Below are 20,490 nucleotides of genomic sequence, written 5' to 3'. Positions count from 1 at the left end.
ATTGGCTCTGTATAATAGTTTTGTTCTCTACAGTAAGGCTGGGAGAACGGGATCCTTCCTAAAATTCCAGTAAGAGATCATTTCGGAACTCCTGTATCCAGGAGGGTCCGTGCCCCAAGTCCCTGATGTAGTTAGCCGGCTACATGGCAGACACTTCCCGAGTGTCTATCCTGGTACCCCAACTCAGCGTTCCCCCAAAAAAAGATGTTGTGTCTGTAGCAGGGCTGGAATAAGGCGTGACACCACCTTTTTTTGTCCTGACTGTCCTGACCAGCCAGCCCTTTGCATAGGGGAGTGTTTCCGCAAGTACCACACACAGGTACACTATTAGTGTAGGGATCGCATGACACAGGACAGGCACACAGGGGTCTTAGGGCCCTTTCACACAGAGCTGCTACAAACCTCTCCTTTCACCTGGGACAAAGTGCATAATGTACTTCGCCACATCTCGATTTGCGCTTTGCACATTGTCCCATGGGGAAGGAGAGGTTTGTCCTCTAAAAGGTAAAAAAAATAAATAATCACAGGCAAGCAAAAAAAGTTAATGTTCAGTTTCAAATGTTATATAAAGTTTATAAAAGTTGATGTTAATAAATTTATTGTGTTGCGGCCTGTTTTTTTTTTTACCTTCTAGGTGGACCAAGCGATCAACCAGCTGCAGCACTGATGTGCATTCTGACAGAAGCATTGCGCTGCTGTCAGATTACACAAAGTCGGTGTATGCGGCGCTGCAAGACGAGATTTCTCCTCTGCAGTAAAAAAGACACGTTTGCCGAGGCTTATGAGCTGAGGGGCGGTGTTCATATGCTGTGGCAAACATTTTATAAAAAAAAAAAAATTCTGGCAATGATTTATTCATCCACATCGATTGATGTGAATGGAGAAATCGGGTTTGCCAGGGCATACGAGCTGAAGTGGGTTTGGATGTTGGGCAGTGCTCCTATGTCCTGGCAAACGCCTTTCCCCTCTTTTTTTTTTTGCACATTTTTTGGCAGAGATTTTTTCATTCACATTGATCGATGCGAATGAAGAAATCTGTGCCGTTCATTTTTTCTTTCAGCCCAGAGGCTGAACGGAAAAAAAAATCTCATTACCCGTATGCTCAATATAAGGAGAATAGCAGAAACTCCTAATGCTGGCCATACATGTAATGATTGTGGAGACCCTCAAATGCCAGGGCAGTACAAACACCCCACAAATGACCCCATTTTGGAAAGAAGACACCCCAAGGTATTCGCTGAGGGGCATATTGAGTCCATGAAAGAGTGAAATTTTTGTCACAAGTTAGCGGAAAGGGAGACTTTGCGAGAAAAAAACAAAAGAAAATCAATTTCCGCTAACTTGTGCCAAAAAAAAAATCTTCTATGAACTCGCCATGCCCCTCACGGAATACCTTGATATTTCTCTCACCCAGCATGGGTATATGTAAAAATACACCCCAAAACACATTGCCCTACTTCTTCTGAGTACGGCAATACTACATGTGTGACACTTTTTTGCAGCCTAGGTGCACAAAGGGGCCCACATTCCAATGAGTACCTTTAGGATTTCACAGGGCATTTTTTACGCATTTGAATTCCAAACTACTTCTCACGCTTTAGGGCCCCTAAAATGCCAGGAAAGTATAAATACCCCACAAGTGACCCCATTTTGGAAAGAAGATACCTCAAGGTATTCTGTGAGGAGCATGGCGAGTTCATAGAAGATTTTTTTTTTTTGGGCACAAGTTAGCGGAAAATGATTCTATTTATTTTTTTCTTACAAAGTCTCATATTCCACTAACTTGTGACAAAAAATAAAATTTTACATGAACTCGCCATGCCCCTCACGGAATACCTTGGGGTGTCTTCTTTCCAAAATGGGGTCACTTGTGTGGTATTTATACTGCCCTGGCATTTTAGGGGCCCTAAAGCGTGAGAAGTAGTTTGGAATTCAAATGCGTAAAAAATGCCCTGTGAAATCCTAAAGGTACTCATTGGAATTTGGGCCCCTTTGTGCACCTAGGCTGCAAAAAAGTGTCACACATGTGGTATCGCCATACTCAGGAGAAGTAGGGCAATGTGTTTTGGGGTGTCTTTTCACACATACCCATCCTGTGTGTGAGAAATATCTCTGTAAATGACAACTTTTTCAATTTTTTTATACAAAGTTGTCAATTTACAGAGATATTTCTCTCACCAACGAGTACCTTTAGACTTTACAGGGTTGCTCACAATTTAGCCCCACCCAAAATGTCAGAACAGTAAACACACCCCACAAATGACCCCATTTTGGAAAGTAGACACCCCAAGGTATTCACTGAGGGGCATAGTGAGTCCGTGGGAGATTTTTTATTTTTTGCCAGAAGTTAGCAGAAATGGAAACTTTATTTTTTTCTTTTTTTCGTCAGAAAGTGTAATTTTCCGCTAACTTGTGAAAAAAAATGTAATCATTGATAAACTCACCATGCCCCTCCGCGAATACTTTGGGGTGTCTTCTTTCTAAAATGGGGTCATTTGGGGGGTATTTATACTATCCTGGCATTCTAGCACCTCAAGAAACATGACAGGTGCTCAGAAAGTCAGAGCTGCTTCAAAATGCGGAAATTCACATTTTTGTACCATAGTTTGTAAACGCTATAACTTTTGCGCAAACCAATAAATATACACTTATTGGATTTTTTTTATCAAAGGCATGTAGCACAATAAATTCTGACGCAAACTTGTATAGAAATGTAATTATATTTGAACAATTTAACCAGAGAAAGTTAAAAATACACTTTTTTTTTGAAAATTGCAGTCTATTTTGATTAATATCAGAAAAACTAAAAATCTCAGCAGCAATCAAATACCACCAAAAGAAAGCTGTTAAAGTTGTGAAGTGCCATTTTGTAAAAAAGGGCCTGGTCACTAGGGGGGGTATAAACCTGTGGTCTTTAAGTGGTTAAATACTGAAATTTTTTTCTGGTTTCAAAAAAACACCTATTTTGTCCTAGATACGACATTTGGGGCCTTTGCTGCATTTGTGACAGTCCAATACAAACGTTAAATACTGCTGTTATATTCAGTTTTTTTTTAAAAAACAACCATATTGTGCTTGATACTACATTTAGGGCCTTTGCTGCATTTGTGACAGTCCAATACAAGCGTTAAATACTGCAGTTATTTTCTGGTTTTAAAAAAACACCCATTTTGTGCAAGATGCTACATTTGGGGCCTTTGTTGCATTTGTGACAGTCCAATACAAGCGTTAAATCCTGCTGTTATATTCTCGTAAAAAAAAACACACCCATTTTGTGCAAGATGCAAAATTTGCTGTCTTTGCTGCATTTGTGACAGTCCAATACAATTTATAAATACATGCAGTTACTTTTTGGTTTTAAAAAACACCCATTTTGTCCTAGATACTACATTTAGGGCCTTTGCTGCATTTGTGACAGTGCAGTACAAGCGTTATATACTGCTGTAATATTCTGTTTTTAAAAAAAAATAACATTTTGTGCTAAATACTACATTTGGGGCCTTTGCTGCATTTGTGACAGTGCAATACAAGCGATAAATACTGCTGTTAGATTCTCATTTTAAAAAAAACAACCATTATGTGCAAGATACTACATTTGGGGCTTTTGCTGCATTTCTGACAGTCCATACAAATAGTCAATACTGCTGTTACATTGTTGGTTGACAAATAAGTTTTTTTTGTGTCCGTGAAGTAATTGGATAAAATTTGACCTCCTGACGAAGCCGCTGAGGTGAAACGCGCGTCGAGGTCTCGCGCTCAGGGTCTGTTATCCATCCACTCACCATGTCTTCAGGTACGTCCTGCGCTTAGTACAGCCTGGCATCCCCATACGGCACTTCCACATATATCCATAGTGGGTCCTGTATCTTCAGGTTTATCTCGCCACTTTTTTTTATATCTAGATAGTTACTCTAATTGAGGGTTTACTGTCATATTGGTCAGTGTTGTTGCCTATGTATTGTGGGATGTGTGGGATAGCTCATGGTCAACCAGACACGATTTTCTGCAACCTTGCACATAGCCCCATTGTGGCGATGATTTTTGTGCCATTCCGGTTGTCCCAGAGCTAATGCCCCAGTTTATTGGCTTTACTACTTTGTGTCTTATCTTGCACAGATCGATAGGTGCATGGATTGGTGTTGCATGGCCCTTTGCTTTTCTGTATACTGTATACCATCCTGTTGTTTCCCCATACTTTATATTTTATAATAAATGATATTTTGATACATTATTTCCACTTGCTTGTTTTAGTTTATTGTATAAAATTTGCCTGTCACACTATTGTGTGACCTTAAGAAATTTTTCCTCTTTATGACATCGGCACTGCCTCACTGTCAGGGAACCAAATTTTTGACTATTGGTGGTTACATTGTCGCCTGACATAAACCATCTGTTAGTTTGGTGGGTGAACGTTAAGAATGAGGAGACCGTCAAATAAGGGACGTGGAACCTGTCGTGGTGCTGCTGGTGTTGGTGGAGCTCCTGTTGCAGGGACAGGACATGGTTGATCTGTGCCAGCTACACGCACAATTGAAACACCTTCCTCAGGTGCGAGTAGGCGACAGATCCTTCAGCGTTATTTAGTAAGGCCGAATGCGGCTCTACGAATGGTGATGCCAGAACAAGTACAGGCGATAGTGGATTGGGTGGCTGACAGTGCCTCCTGTTCCTTCACATTGTCTCCCACCCAGTCCCTTGCTGAAAGATCAGAGTTGGCACCTACAGCCCATGGCCATCAGTCTTTTACCTCACCCCCTTGCAAATCAGCCAAGCAGTCTGAGCCCCAAATCATGCAGCAGTCTCTTCTGATTTTTGATGACTCTGCTACCAGGGTTTCCCAGGGCCATCCACATAGACCTGCCCCAGGAGTGGAAGAGATTGAGTGCACCGATGCCCAGCCACTTATATTTCAGGATGAGTACTTGGGAGGTCCACCGCAGCACGTCTCGGATGACAACGAAACACAGGTGCCAACTGCTGTGGCTTTCTGCAGTGTGCATACCAACAAGGAGGGCAGGGGTGAAGATTGGATGGAAGATGATGTGGAGGATGATGAGGTCCTCGACCCAACATGGAATCAAGGTCATGTGAGTGACCTGTTTAGTTTGGAGGAAAAGGCGGTGGTCACACAGAGCCACCAACACAGCAAAAGAGGGAGCAGGGTGCAAAAGCGGAGTGGCTGTCTTCTAGACAGTACGCCTGCTACTGCCCACCACACCAAAGGGACCGAGCACACCAAAGCCAGCTCCAAGGAGTTCCCTGGCATGGCAGTTCTTCAGTCAATGTTCTGACGACAAGACATGAGTGGTTTGCACGCTGTGCAGTCAGAGCCTAAAGCGAGGCATAAACATTCTAAACCTGAGCACAACCTGCATGACTAGGCATCTAAGTGCAAAGCACAAGCTGCAGTGGAGTAGACACCTCAAAAACCAAGAAAGGTCTTTGGCTCCTCCTGCTTCCTCTTCTGCTGCAGTCTCTGCCTCTTCATCACCCTCTGGAGTGACAGTGGCACCTTCCACCGCGCAACAGAGGATGTGCCAGCAACTCCACCACCTGAGTCACCAAGCATCTCTACAATGTCCCATGGAAGCGTTAAGCTGTCTATCTTCTAAACACTGGAGCGAAAGAGGAAGTACCCCCCTAACCACCCGCGATCCCTGGCCCTGAATTCCAGCATTTCAAAATTCCTGGCCTTTGAAATGCTGTCATTCCGTCTGGTGAAGATGGAGAGTTTTAAAAGCCTTATAGCGGTGGCTGTCCCACAGTACGTCGTTTCCAGCCGCCACTACTTTTCCAGACGAGCCATCCCTTCCCTGCACAACCAAGTGGGGGACAAAATCAGGTATGCACTGCACAATGCCATCTGTGGCAAGGTCCACCTAAGTACGGATACGTGGACCAGTAAGCACGGTCTGGGATGTTATATCTCCCTAACAGCACACTGGGTAAATGCAGTGGCTGCTGGGCCTGAGGCGGATAGCAGTTTAGTGCATGTCCTTACACCACTTTGGATTGCAGGGCATTTCTCTTTGCCTGCTGTTGCTTCTTCCTCCTACTTCGCTTCCTCATCCTCTACTACCTCCTCATCCGGTCATTAGGCAGTTTTAAAACTTATCTGTTTGGTGAACAAACCCCACACTGCGCAGGAGCTGTGGACGGGCATGGAACAACAGACCGATGAGTGGTTGGTGCCAGTGAGCCTCAAGCCCAGCCTGGTGGTGTGCAATAATTGGTGAAATCTCGTTGCAGCTCTGGGACTAGCTGGTTTGACGCACATCCCTTGCCTGGTGCATATGCTGAATTTAGTGGTGCAGAAATTCCTTAGAAATTATGCTAATATGTCAGAACTGCTGCAGAAAAAGTGGGCCATCTGTACGCGCTTTCGGCGTTCTCACCCTGCTTCTGCTCGCCTGTCAGTAGAGATTCTATTGCCTCCTTGAAAAAACGCTTCGGGCGATGATGGAAGAGGATGTGGCACAGGAGGAAGAGGGATCATTTCATAGGGTTTCCGGACAGTCATTCACAAGTGGCTCCGAGGGTGGGTTCCTGCACCCACAAACGCCAGGTACACAATTGTCCAGCCAGGGCACAGTTCTGGAGGAGGTGGAGGATGAGGAGGAGGAGATGGAGGAGGAGAAACTGTGTTCACTGCAGGGTGGCACCCAAAGCAGCTCATGGCCATTACTGGTGCGTGGCTGGGGAAATACAGAGGACACAGACGATACACCTCCCACAGAGGACAGCTTGTCGTTGCCTCTGGGCAGCCTGGCACACATGAGCGATTACATGCTGCAGTGTCTCCGCAATGACCACCGAGTTGGCCACATTCTAACTTGTGCTGATTACTGGGTGGCCACTCTGCTGGATCTCCGTTACAATGACAATGTATCGTCCTTAATTCCATCACTGAAGCGTGATCGTAAGATGCGCGAGTACAAGCACACGCTGGTAGACGCGCTGCTGATGGCATTTCCACCTGACAGCGGGGGCACAGTGGAAGCACAAGGCAAAGGCAGAGGAGGAAGAGGTCGCCAACGCAGCTGGGGCACCACCAGCACCATAGAAGGCAGGTTTAGCATGGCCGAAATGTGGAAAAGCTTTGTCAACACGCCATAACAACCAGCACCACCAGCTGATATGGAACGTCTTAGCAAGAGGCAGCATTTCAGCAACATGGTGGAGCAGTATGTGTGAACATGCCTACACAAACTGAATGATGGGTCTGCCCCCTTCAACTTCTGGGTCTCCAAATTGGGCACATGGCCTGAGCTTGCCCTTTATGCCTTGGAGGTGCTGGCCTGCCCTGCAGCCAGTGTATTGTCTGAACGTGTGTTTAGCATGGCAGGGGGCGTTATCACAGACAAGCGCAGCCGCCTGTCTACAGCCAACGTGAACAAGCTCACGACTCACAAGACCTGTCTGTACCTTGTGCAGAATAGACATTTATACCACCATCAAACATACATTCTTGTACTCAAGTCAAGTGCAATGATTCTTTGTTTTATATTTTTTTTATTTGGCCCAATATTTTGGGGACTACCTAAACAATAAAAAAAAAAAAAAACATTGTTGGCTACCTGTTCCTCCTCCATTGCTGCTTCCACCTACAACACCACATTCACAGCCTCCTCAACCTCCGACTCCATATCCACCTCCTTCTCTGAGTTGCAGGTTAATAATTTGTAATTTTTAGTTATTTTATTTCATTTTAAGTTATTTCCCTATCCACATTTGTTTGCAGAGCAGTTACCATGCTCTTAAGCACATTTTACTGCCTTTTACATCCCTCTAGCCTTTTCAAGGACAATTTTAGAGCCATTTTAATTTTAAAAAGTTGCAATTTTAGTGCCCTAAATTGAAACAATTCTTATTTTCAATTGTCGGGTGACATTTTACCATTTTGGGCGTATACAAACCACTGCTGTGCCTGGGTGACAGGGGCCTAAATCTCTCAAAATCCTCTGTTGTATTGCTGGGTGACATGAACCCCCTTTTGCCGTGAATGATCCCCTGCTCTGCATTGCTGACAGGGGCCAAATTCTCTCAAAATCCTCTGTTGTATTGCTGGGTGACATGTACCCCCTTTTGCCGTGAATGAACCCCTGCTCTGCATTGCTGACAGGGGCCTAAATCTCTCAAAATCCTCTGTTGTATTGCTGGGTGACATGAACCCCCTTTTGATGTAAATGAACCCCTGCTGTGCCTGGGTGACAGGGGCCTAAATCTCTCCAAATCCTCTGTTGTATTGCTGGGTGACATGTACCCCCTTTTGCCGTGAATGAACCCCTGCTATGCATTGCTGACAGGGGCCTAAATCTCTCAAAATCCTCTGTTGTATTGCTGGGTGACATGAACCCCCTTTTGCCGTGAATGAACCCCTGCTCTGCATTGCTGACAAGGGCCAAAATCTCTCAAAATCCTTTGTTGTATTGCTAGGTGACATGAACCCCCTTTTGCCGTGAATGAACCCCTGCTCTGCATTGCTGACAGGGGCCTAAATTTCTCAAAATCATCTGCTGTATTGCTGGGTGACATGAACCCCCTTTTGACGTAAATGAACCCCTGCTGTGCCTGGGTGACAGTGGCCTAAATCTCTCAAAATCCTCTGTTGTATTGCTGGGTGACATGAACCCCCTTTTGCCTTGAATAAACCCCTGCTCTGCATTGCTGACAGGGGCCTAAATCTCTCAAAATCCTCTGTTCTATTGCTGGGTGACATGAACCCCATTTTGCCGTGAATGAACCCCTGCTCTGCATTGCTGACAGCAAACTAAATTTAGTGAAAACATCTATTACTGATCGGAAGATGCGCGACTACAAGCGCATGCTGATGATATCATTCCCACCTGACAGCGGGGGCACAGTGGAAGCACAAGGTGAAGGCAGAGGAGGAGGAAGAGGCCACCAACGCAGCTGGGGCCCCACCAGCACCTGAGAAGGCAGGGTTAGCATGGCCCAAATGTGGAAAATCTTTGTCAGCCTTGGAGGTGCTGACCTGCCCTGCAGCCAGTGTATAGTGTAAATGTGTGTTTATCATGGCAGAGAGCATTATCACTGGCCGCAGCCAATGTGGACAAGCTTACGTTTATTAAAATGAACCAGGCATGGATCCCACAGGACTTGTCCGTTCCTTGTGCAGAATAGACATTTATACCAGCCTCAACCATCCATTCTTGTACTCAAGTGCACTTATTCTTAGTTTTATTTTGTTATATGTCCCAATATTTTGGGGGATACCCCAATTTAAAAATAAAAAATAACTCAAATCAGTGTTTGGCTACCTATTCCTCCTTCACCGGCGCTTCCACCTACACCGCCACGTCAACCTACACCGCCACATACACCCATCCACCGCCTCCTCAACTTCCTACTCCTAGATCCAGATTGTTATTTTAAATTTTTCTGTATTTTATGTTATTTTAAGTCATTTCCCTATCCACATTTGTTTGCAGAACAGTTGCCATGCTCTTAAGCACATTTTTCCAGGACTATTTTAGAGCCATTTTAGTGCCCAAAAGTTCGGGTCCCCATTGACTTCAATGGGGTTCGGGGTCAAGTTCGGGTCAAGTTCGGGTCCCGAACCAGAACTTTTTTTTCAAGTTCGGCCGCACACGCCGAACCCGAACATCCAGGTGTCCGCTCAACTCTAGCCAGGAGGATTCGGGTCTGGACAGACAGCGATCAAGAAAGGTCAGCAAGCGAAGTCCAAGGTCAGAGGCAGGCGGCAAACAAAGTCCTTAAACGAGATCCGAGGTCAGAAGCAGGCGGCAAACAGGCAAAGTCCATAAACAAGATCTGAGGTCAGAGGCAGGCAGCAAACAGGCAAAGTCCAGGAATTCAATAAGCAGAGTCCGGTACACAGTAAAGAAGATAAGAGAAACACCTTTGCACATGAAGCTAGACAAGCTAGAGACCATGAGTTGCTCAGGCATCTTCCTGTGGAAGGAAGCACCTTTAAATACCTCCTGCAATCCAGCCATAGGCTGGTGAGACAGAGAGCGGGTACATGCTGCTTCATAGGTGAAGAGAGAATCACCTATGCAAGCTCAAACACCAGTACAAGTTTTTAGCAGGAAGAAAACTCTGGAATGGAACACAGATACAATAGTTAAGCTATCTGCTGCCCGCGCTTGTCAGCATGGTGCATGGCGGCAGGGAAAGAGAGAGCCCGGAGCCCTTCCCCGCGGTTAGGGGCAGCAGCACCGGCACGGACCGCTGAGCTAACACTACCCCCCTTACACCCCCACTCCTCCCAGATTTTAGAGAACTCTCTTGAGGTGGCATCTGCAGCAGGGATACCGGAAGAAGAAGACACCGAGAGTGGGATATTTGGTTGTTGGCCATAAACAACAAAAAATTGTGATTTTTTAGAAGACTCGCTGACATGATTGTTGTACGAAAACTCAGCCCAAGGCAATAGTTCGACCAAGTTGTCGTGATAACTGTTAGTGAAGTGATGCAAAAAGTTAGGAAGAATTTATTTGACATGCTCCACCTGATCATTGGACTGAGGATGATATGCTGACGAGAAGTCCAGAGATTTAATAGTTTATTCCAGAGATTTAATAATTTACAGAGAGCTCTCCAGATTTTGACGTGAACTGTACTCCTCTATCGGACACAATACAGAGTGGGGATCCATGGAGACGAAAAATGTACTTGTTAAATTTCTTTGCCACTTGGGGAGCAGAAGGAAGTCCAGGCAGAGGAACGAAATGTGCCATTTTAGAGAAGCGGTCAACCACTACCCAAATTACAGATCAACCGGAGGAAATGGGTAGATCTGTGATAAATTCCATGGCTATTTGTTGCCAGGGAACCTCAGGAACAGAAGGCTGGATGGATATTGCTTGGGAGTCTTATTTTGCACACAGGATGGACAAGCAGCTACAAATTCTTGGATGTCTTGTCGCATGGATGGCCACCAGTACTGCTGCACAATGAGCCTGAAGGTTTTTCACTGACCAGCATGACCCGCCAATTTAGATGAATGGCCCCATAGTAAGATTTGCTTTCTGAGAGACTCTGCAACAAAGGTCTTTCCAGGAGGGCTTTCGGATAGGTTGACAGGACAGTCCGAGATTTTGGCGGGATCAATGATGAATTGAGGCTCCTCCTCCTGGTCAGTGGAATCAAAGGATCTAGAAAGAGCATCTGCTTTGACGTTCTTATCTGCAGCATGAAAGTAAAGAACAAAATCAAAATGAACAAAGAACAGGGACCATCGAGCTTGTCTAGGATTAAATCTCTGTGCAGACTGTAGTTTCTTGTGGTCAGTATAGATCACTACAGTATGACTGGCTACTTCCAGAAGGTATCACCATTCCTCCAATGACATCTTAGAAACATAGAAACATAGAATGTGTTGGCAGATAAGAACCATTTGGCCCATCTAGTCTGCCCAATATACTGAATACTATGAATAGCCCTTGGCCCTATCTTATATGAAGGATGGCCTTATACCTATCCTATGCATGCTTAAACTCCTTCACTGTATTTGCAGCTACCACTTCCGCAGGAAGGCTATTCCATGCATCCTCTACTCTCTCAGTAAAGTAATACTTCCTGATATTATTTTTAAAACTTTGCCCCTCTAATTTAAAACTATGTCCTCTTGTAGCAGTTTTTCTTCTTTTAAATATTCTCTCCTCTTTTACCTTGTTGATTCCCTTTATGTATTTAAAAGTTTCTATCATATCCCGTCTGTCTCTTCTTTCTTCCAAGCTAGACATGTTAAGGTCCTTTAATCTCTGGTAAGTTTTATCCTGCAATCCATGTAGTAGTTTAGTAGCTCTTCTCTGAACTCTCTCCAAAGTATCAATATCCTTCTGGAGATATGGTCTCCAGTACTGCGCACAATACTCCAAATGAGGTCTCACTAGTGCTCTGTAGAGCAGCATGAGCACCTCCCTCTTTCTACTGGTAATGCCTCTCCCTATACACCCAAGCATTCTGCTAGCATTTCCTACTGCTCTTTGACATTGTCTGCCTAACTTTAAGTCTTCTGAAATAATGACCCCTAAATCCCTTTCCTCAGATACTGAGGTTAGGACTGTATCACTGATTTTATATTCTGCTCTTGGGTTTTTACGCCCCAGGTGCATTATCTTGCACTTATCAACATTAAATTTTAGTTGCTAGATTTTTGACCACTCCTCTAGTTTTCCTAAATCCTTTTCCATTTGGTGTATCCCTCCAGGAACATCAACACTGTTACAAATCTTTGTGCCATCATCAAAAAGACACACCTTACCATCGAGGCCTTCTGCAATTTTGCTGATAAAGATATTAAACAATATGGGTCCCAGAACAGATCCCTGAGGTACCCCACTGGTAACAAGATCATGGTCTGAATATACACCATTGACTACAACCCTTTGTTGTCTGTCCGTCAGCCACTGCCTAATCCATCGAACATCTTGATAGCCAACAACTATCTGTCCCCAATCGAGTAGTTGCGCTCAGGAGCGGAGAAGGCCCTGGAGTAGAAGCCACATGTTGTCATCTTACCTGAGGGAGATCTTTGTGAAAGCACCACCCCAGCTCCAATAGACGATGCATCCACCTGCAAGAAAAATTGGTTACTGGCATCAGAACGATGGAGTAGTGGAGCCGCAGAGAAGGCCTGTTTGAAGGCATTAACCTCTTCAGGACACATGACGTACCGGTACGGCATGTTGTCCTGGTACTTAAGGACACATGATGTACCGGTACATCATGTGTATTTCCGATCATTGAGCAGGCACCTTGGCTAAATGCGCCCCCCCCCCCCCCGTGTTGGCGATCGCCACAAACCGCAGGTCAATACAGACCTGCGGTTTGCGGCTTTTACCTGCAGTTGCGGCGGTAGGGGGCGGTGCCATCGGGTCCCCATGCGGCTGTAGGGGGGACCCGATGGCATGTAAGGCAGCACGATGCCTAAGGAAGACATTGCGCTGCTTTCCGGTGAGATCCAGCCCCCTGGAAGCCATTTTTTTTCACCTTACATCACAAAAAGTGTAATAGCAAGCAATCAAAAAGTCACACGCACCCCAAAAGAGTGCCAATAAAACCGTCATCTCATCCCGCAAAAATCATACCCTACCCAAGGTAATCGCCCAAAAACTGAAAAAATTATGGCTCTCAGACTATGGAAACACTAAAACATGATTTTTTTGGCTTCAAAAATGAAATCATTGTGTAAAACTTACATAAATAAATAAAAAGTATGCATATTAGGTATCGCAGCGTTCGTAATAACTTTCTCTATAAAAATATCACATGACCTAACCCCTCAGGTGAATACCGTAAAAAACTAAAACTAAAAACGGTGTAAAAAAAGCAATTTTTTGTCACCTTACATCACAAAAAGTGTAATAGCAAGCGATCAAAAAGTCACACGCACCCCAAAATAGTGCCAATAACACCGTCATCTCACCCCGCAAAAATCATACCCTACCCAAGGTAATCGCCAAAAAACTGAAACAATTATGGCACTCACACTAAAACATGATTTTTTTTGTTTCAAAAAAGAAATCATTGTGTAAAACTTACATAAATAAAAAAAAAGTATAAAAATTAGGCATCGCCGCATCTATGACAACCTGGTCTATAAAAATATCACATGATCTAACCTGTCAGAGGAATTTTGTAAATAACAAAAAATAAAGTGCCAAAACAGCTATTTCTTGTTACCTTGCCTCACAAAAAGTGTAATATAGAGCAACCAAAAATCATATGTACCCTAAACTAGTACCAACAATACTGCCACCCTATCCTGTAGTTTCTAAAATGGGGTCACTTTTTTGGAGTTTCTACTCTAGGGGTGCATCAGGGGGTCTTCAAATCAGGGCCATAAATATTGAGTTTTGTTTAGCTGTTAACCCTTGCTTTGTTACTGGAAAAAATTAATTAAAATGGAAAATTTGCCAAAAAATTGAAATTCTGAAATTTCATCTCCATTTGCCAATAACTCTTGTGGAACACCTAAAGGGTTAACGACGTTTGTAAAATCAGTTTTGAATACCTTGAGGGGTGTAGTTAGATTGGGTCACTTTTATGGAGTTTCTACTCTAGGGGTACATCAGGGGGGCTTCAAATGGGACATGGTTTGAAAAAAAACAGTCCAGCAAAATCTGCCTTCCAAAAACCGTATGGCATTCCTTTCTTCTGCACCCTACCGTGTGCCCGTACAGCAGTTTACGACCATATATGAGGTGTTTCTGTAAACTAAAGAATCTGGACAATAAATATTGAGTTTTGTTTGGCTGTTAACCCTTGCTTTGTTACAGGGAAAAATGGATTAAAATGGAAAATTTGCCAAAAAATAGAAATTCTTAAATTTCATCTCCATTTGCCAATAGCTTTTGTTGAATACACCTAAAGAGTTAACGACATTTGTAAAATATGTTTTGAATACCTTGAGGGGTGTAGTTTCTTAGATGGGGTCACTTTTATGGAGTTTCTACTCTAGGGGTGCATCAGGGGGGCTTCAAATGGAACATGGTGTCCAAAAAAACAGTCCAGCAAAACCTGCCTTCCAAAAACCGTATGGCATTCCTTTCCTTCTGCGCCCTGCCGTGTGCCCGTACAGCGGTTTACGACCACATATGGGGTGTTTCTGTAAACTACAGAATCAGGGCCATAAATATTGAGTTTGGTTTGGCTGTTAACCCTTGCTTTGTAACTGGAAAAAAATAATTAAAATGGAAAATCTGCCAAAAAAGTGAAAGTTTGAAATTGTATCTCTATTTCGCATTAATTCATGTGGAACACCAAAAGAGTTAACGAAGTTTGTAAAATCAGTTTTGAATACCTTGAGGGGTTTAGTTTCTAGAATGTGATCATTTTTGGGTAGTTTCTATTATGTAAGCCTCGCAAAGTGGTCCCTAAAAATTGGATTTTTGAAAATTTCTGAAAAATTTCAAGATCTGCTTCTAAACTTCTAAGCCTTGTAACATCCCCAAAAAATAAAATATCATTCCCAAAATGATCCAAACATGAAGTAGACATATGGGGAATGTAAAGTAACAACTATTTTTGGAGGCATTACTATGTATTATAGAAGTAAAGAAATTGAAACTTGGAAATTTGCAATTTTTTACAAATTTTGGGTAAATTTGGTATTTTTTTATAATTAAAAATAATATTTTTTTTACTTCATTTTACCACTTTCATGAAGTACAATATGTGATGAAAAAACAATCTCAGAATGGCCTGGATAAGTCAAAGCGTTTTAAAGTTATCACCACTTAAACTGACACTGGTCAGATTTGCAAAAAATGGCCTGGTCCTTAAGGTGAAATAAGGCTGTGTCCCAAATGGGTTAAAGGCTGATTGAGCCTCAGCAGTCCAATTTTTTTAATTCACCCCTTACGTATCAAGGCTGAGATGGCGGCTGTCAAAGAAGAGAAGTGTGACACAAACTGGCGGTAGTAGTTGGCAAGCCCCAGGAAACGTTGAATAGCCTTTAAACCAGAAGGACGAGGCCACTTCAAAATCACAGACAGCTTTTCAGGTTCCATCTGTAGTCCAGTATCAGATATTATGTACCCCAAAAATGGAAGCGAGGTTTGTTCGAAGATACATTTTTCAAACTTGGCATACAGACGATTTTTTGTTAGCTTTTGAAGGACCAGACAAACCTGCTTTTGGTGAGTAGCCAAATCTGGAGAAAAGACAAGGATATCATCTAGATAAACCACAACACAAGAGTATAACAAGTTTCTGAAAATATTATTAACAAATTCTTGGAACACTGCAGGAGCATTGCTTAGTCCAAAGGGCATCACTAGATATTCATAGTGACCGTCACGGGTGTTGAAGGTGGTCTTCCACTCGTCCCCTTGATGAATTCGAATCAAGTTGTAGACCCCATGCAGATCTAATTTAGAGAAGATCTTAGCACCTCTGAGGCGGTCAAACAACTTTGGAATAAGGGGAAGAGGGTATTTGTTCTTGATTGTGATTTTATTTAGGCCCCTGTAATCGATGCATGGCCGGAGAGAACCGTCGTTTTCTTTACAAAGAAGAAGCCAGCGCCAGCTGGAGAAGATGATTTCTGGATAAATCATTTGTCAAGATTTTCTTTAATATAATCAGACATGGCCTGTGTCTTTCCAGGAGACAGAGGATAAATGCGACCACGGGGAGGTGAAGAACCAGGAACCAGATCAATAGGACAATCATAGGGCCTGTGTGGAGGGAATGTCTCTGCCTCCTTCTTATTGAAGACGTCGTGCCTCCTTCTTATTGAAGACGTCGGCATAGGCATGGTAAGCTGCAGGCAAATCTTCAAGATTTTGTGGTATCTGAGGTAACCGAGCAGGCTGAACAGGAGAAAGACACTTCCAAAGGTAGTACTGTCCTCAACGAAGCATCTCTCCAGACGACCAATCAAGAACAGGTTCATGGGTACAGAGCCAGCCATGTTAGCCCCAAAAGGAGAGGATGAGACAGACTTCGAAGAATCAAGAAAGAAATTTCTTCTGTATGAAGAGCTCCTACCTGTAGTTTCACAGGTTCAAAATAAATAGGTATAAAATTGTACGGACTCAGATAGAGCCCATCCATCGACAGATGACACCATCAATGGTCTCTGTAGGCATCAGACTGGAATACGATAACAATCCACTATGGCTTGCTGCAGAAAGTTTCCTGCCGATCCAGAATCCATAAGAGCCGTCTCTGTGAACCGATTATCTCAAAACGACAAAGTTGCCGGTGTGGAGAGGAATTATCTTCACCGAGGGCTGCCTCTCTAACGGACCCTAGACTCTGGAGTTTCCCGGCTTCAGGGGAAACATAGAAACATAAAATGTGTTGGCAGATAAAAACCATTTGGCCCATCTAGTCTGCCCAATATACTGAATACTATGAATAGTCCTTGGCCCTATCCCATGCATGCTTAAACTCCTTCACTGTATTTCCAGCTACCACTTCTTCAGGAAGGGTATTCCATGCATCCACTACTCTCTCAGTAAACTAATACTTCCTGATATTATTTTTAAACCTTTGCCCCTCTAATTTAAAACTATGTCCTCTTGTAGCAGTTTTTCTTCTTTTAAATATTCTCTCCTCTTTTACCTTGTCGATTCCCTTTATGTATTTAAAAGTTTCTATCATATCCCCTCTGTCTCGTCTTTCTTCCAAGCTATACATGTTAAGGTCCTTTGACCTTTCCTGGTAAGTTTTATCCTGCAATCCATGTACTAGTTTAGTAGTTCTTCCCTGAACTCTCTCCAAAGGATCAATATCCTTCTGGAGATATGGTCTCCAGTACTGCGCACAATACTACAAATAGGGTCTCACTAGTGCTCTGTAGAGCAGCATGAGGACCTCCTTCTTTCTACTGTTACAAGCACAGGCACAGAGCACATGATCAGAACCACCACAATAGAAACAAAATCTTTTGGCACGGCAGTGATCACGTTCCTGTTCATTCAGCCTAACTCAGTCGACCTGCATGGGCTCAGGAACTGCAGACAACATGGAAGGCAGAGGATTAGTAGGTTGCTGAAAAGAAGACGCCAGGCGAAAAGGTCTCCCCTCATGTGCCACTTCTCTGGCACGTTCCTGGAACAATAAATCAGTTCGAGTAGCCAGGGAGATGAGGTCATCCAAGGTGGAAGGAACATCCCGTCCGACCAGCTCGTCTTTAATTCTCCCACAGAGGTCCTCCCAAAAGGTAGCCACAAATGTCTCATTATTCCGGCCAAGTTCAGAGGCTAGCGTACGGAACTGGACTGAATACCGGCACATGGATTTGTTCCCTTGACGTAACCGCAGTAGGGAGGATGTGGCTGAGGTGGTGCATCTGAACTCGTTGAACACCCAGCGGAAGGCCTGTAGATTCATTATGACTAACTCGTTACTTTCCCAGAGATGATTGATCCAGGCCAGTGACTCCCCAGTAAGGTGTGACATAAGAAAAGTCACTTTGGCTCAGTCCGAGGCAAATTGGTGGGGCATGAGTTCAAAATGAAGGATGCATTGATTTATGAACCCCTGGCACTGCTTAGGATCACCATTGAAGCATGGAGAAGCTGAGAGCCAAGGTCCAGATCCTGGTACGTAGGAAGAATTCATAGGAGCTGAATTTACCAGGGCAGAGGAGCCCGATGACACTGGGTTAGCAGATGTCAGGTCAATTAGGCGCATAGTCACATTACGTAAATAGGACAGGATTTGATCCTGCCTCTCACTCTGTTGGGCCAACTCCTGGTGTAATTCGAGGAGACTAGGGGGGTTTGGATCAGCGGGGTCCATGGCCTGAGCAAACTGTAATGCAAGCAGGTGTGGACCCACTGCACCACTGACTGGCTGTACTATGAAGGGGCGTAACTAAGCAACTACCTGGTCTTCACTAGAGCCTCTGATGGTTAAAATCGGCTTGAGCCATTTGGGTAGTTGCCAGGTGCCACTCCAGAGCAGTCCCAGGGGTCAGAGTACCCAGTGCAAGCACAGAGGGGACGTGCATGCCCAGAAGGATCTGGGTCTGGACAGACAGCGATCAAGAAAGATCTGTAAGCAAAGTCCAAGGTCAGAGGCAGGCGGCAAACAAACAAAGTCTATAAACGAGATCCAAGGTCAGAGGCAGGCCTCAAACAGGCAAAGTCCATAAACGAGATCTGAGGTCAGAGGCAGGCGGCAAACAGGCAAAGTCCAGGAATTCAATAAGCAGAGTCCGGTACACAGTGAAGCAGATAACAGAAACACCTTTGCACATGAAGCTAGACAAGTTAGAGACCATGAGTTGCTCAGGCATCTTCCTGTGGTAGGAAGTGCCTTTAACTACCTCCTGCAATCCAGCCATAGGCTGGTGAGACAGATGGCGTGTATGTGCTGCTTCATAGGTGAAGAGAGACACACCTATGCAAGCTCAAACACCAGTACAAGTCTCCAGCAGGAAGGAAACTCTGGCATGATACACAGACACTATAGTTAAGCTATCTGCTGCCTGCGCTTGTCAGCATGGCGCATGGCGGCAGGGAAAGAGAGAGCCCGGTGCCCTTGCCCGCGGTACGGGGCAGCAGTGCTGGTACAGACCGCTGAGCTAACACCATAAATGAGTGAAAAGTGAAAGATTTTTTGATATCCTGCCTTACTGCATGTTGTGAATAGGAATGGGTGTAAAGATGAATTTAGGGAAACACCAAGAAGTGAGGTATTACTTTTTGAAATATAGACGGAACTTAATAATGTTTTTGTTAAATTGGAGGGGGGGGGGGAAAGATCAAAGGACAAAGAAAAGTGAATTTTTGTTTAGTAGAGTAAGACAACAGATACAAAGTTTTAATATAATCAAAGAGGAACAGGTGAAAGATAGGAATAAAACACGGAAATATGTTTGGATAGATATATGTGCACTGACATGTGGTTATATAATAAAAGGTACAATGTGGTTATAGGTCACTATGGGGCACATTTATCAAACTGTTGTAAGGAAATGAAAAAAATAATATGATTGCTTTCTATGGGCAGCTAAGCCAGTTCTATGTTACACTAGTTTGATAAATGACCCCCTATATGTATAATAAGTGCATATAATTTAGTTAAGACACAGTGATAAGCATTAGCAGAGGTACAAGAACGTTGGGACACAATGTAGTTATATAATGTAGATGCAAGAAGGGGAAAGTAGGAATAAGAAAAGTCTAGTGTGGGCAATATTTACTCAAAGATTCGAGATTAGTAAATGATAGGAAGGAGCTTTTTTCCCCCTTTGTATTCCTAGCAATGAGTTCCAGCATGGGCCCCTCATATTAATTATTGAAAATAGTAAGACTTTATGCTTAGTGGCAAAGAGATAGTCTGGGGAGTAGGGGAAGTCCTGATCAAGGTATGGGAAGGAGGGGTAGGGGTAAGAAAGGGCAGACTCACCCATCTAGGGGGAAGCATCTCTTGGGTAGAGGAGCGTAAAAAAAGAAATAATAGGCTATGGAGTCGTTAGTAGTGATATCATTGAATGTTAAAAGCATTGTGTCCCTGGCATAAAGGGATACAATTTTGGGACACCTAAGGAGACTTAATACAGATATAGCACACTTGCAGGAGACTCGCCTGACCTAAATGGAGATAGAGAAGATGGAAAGAACATGCCACAATAGTTGAAAGAAATATTGATCAATAATGCCATTCAATGTAGACCAAAATAAATTCCTTAGGGAACTGAGCATGTTGATAGTCCAAGGCCCCAACAACCCTTTAACAATTGTGGGAGGAGAATTTAGTGAGGTCATGAGCTATGGGGAAGATAAATCTAGGTTGAGGGCCCAAACCAATACCCACTTGTCACGGGGTTCCAAAGGTGCACTCGGTCCCCCATTGCCCGCAGAACTGTTGCTTAGCTTTTGGAATGAGGTTCTGTGTTTGACCTCATTCCCAGGGCGGCTTTACTAGCTGGGTGGCTCCCTGCTCCTAGTCTGCCTTGAGCGCCGAGCTGATCACTCGGTGCTCGACTGGTTGGTCTGTCGGTCATGTGACGCTGGCCACGTCACATGACCCTCACTC

Source organism: Bufo bufo, chromosome 4 (genome assembly GCF_905171765.1).
Source record: "Bufo bufo chromosome 4, aBufBuf1.1, whole genome shotgun sequence".
Taxonomy (NCBI): Eukaryota; Metazoa; Chordata; class Amphibia; order Anura; family Bufonidae; genus Bufo; species Bufo bufo.
Note: the sequence above shows the minus strand (reverse complement) of the source record.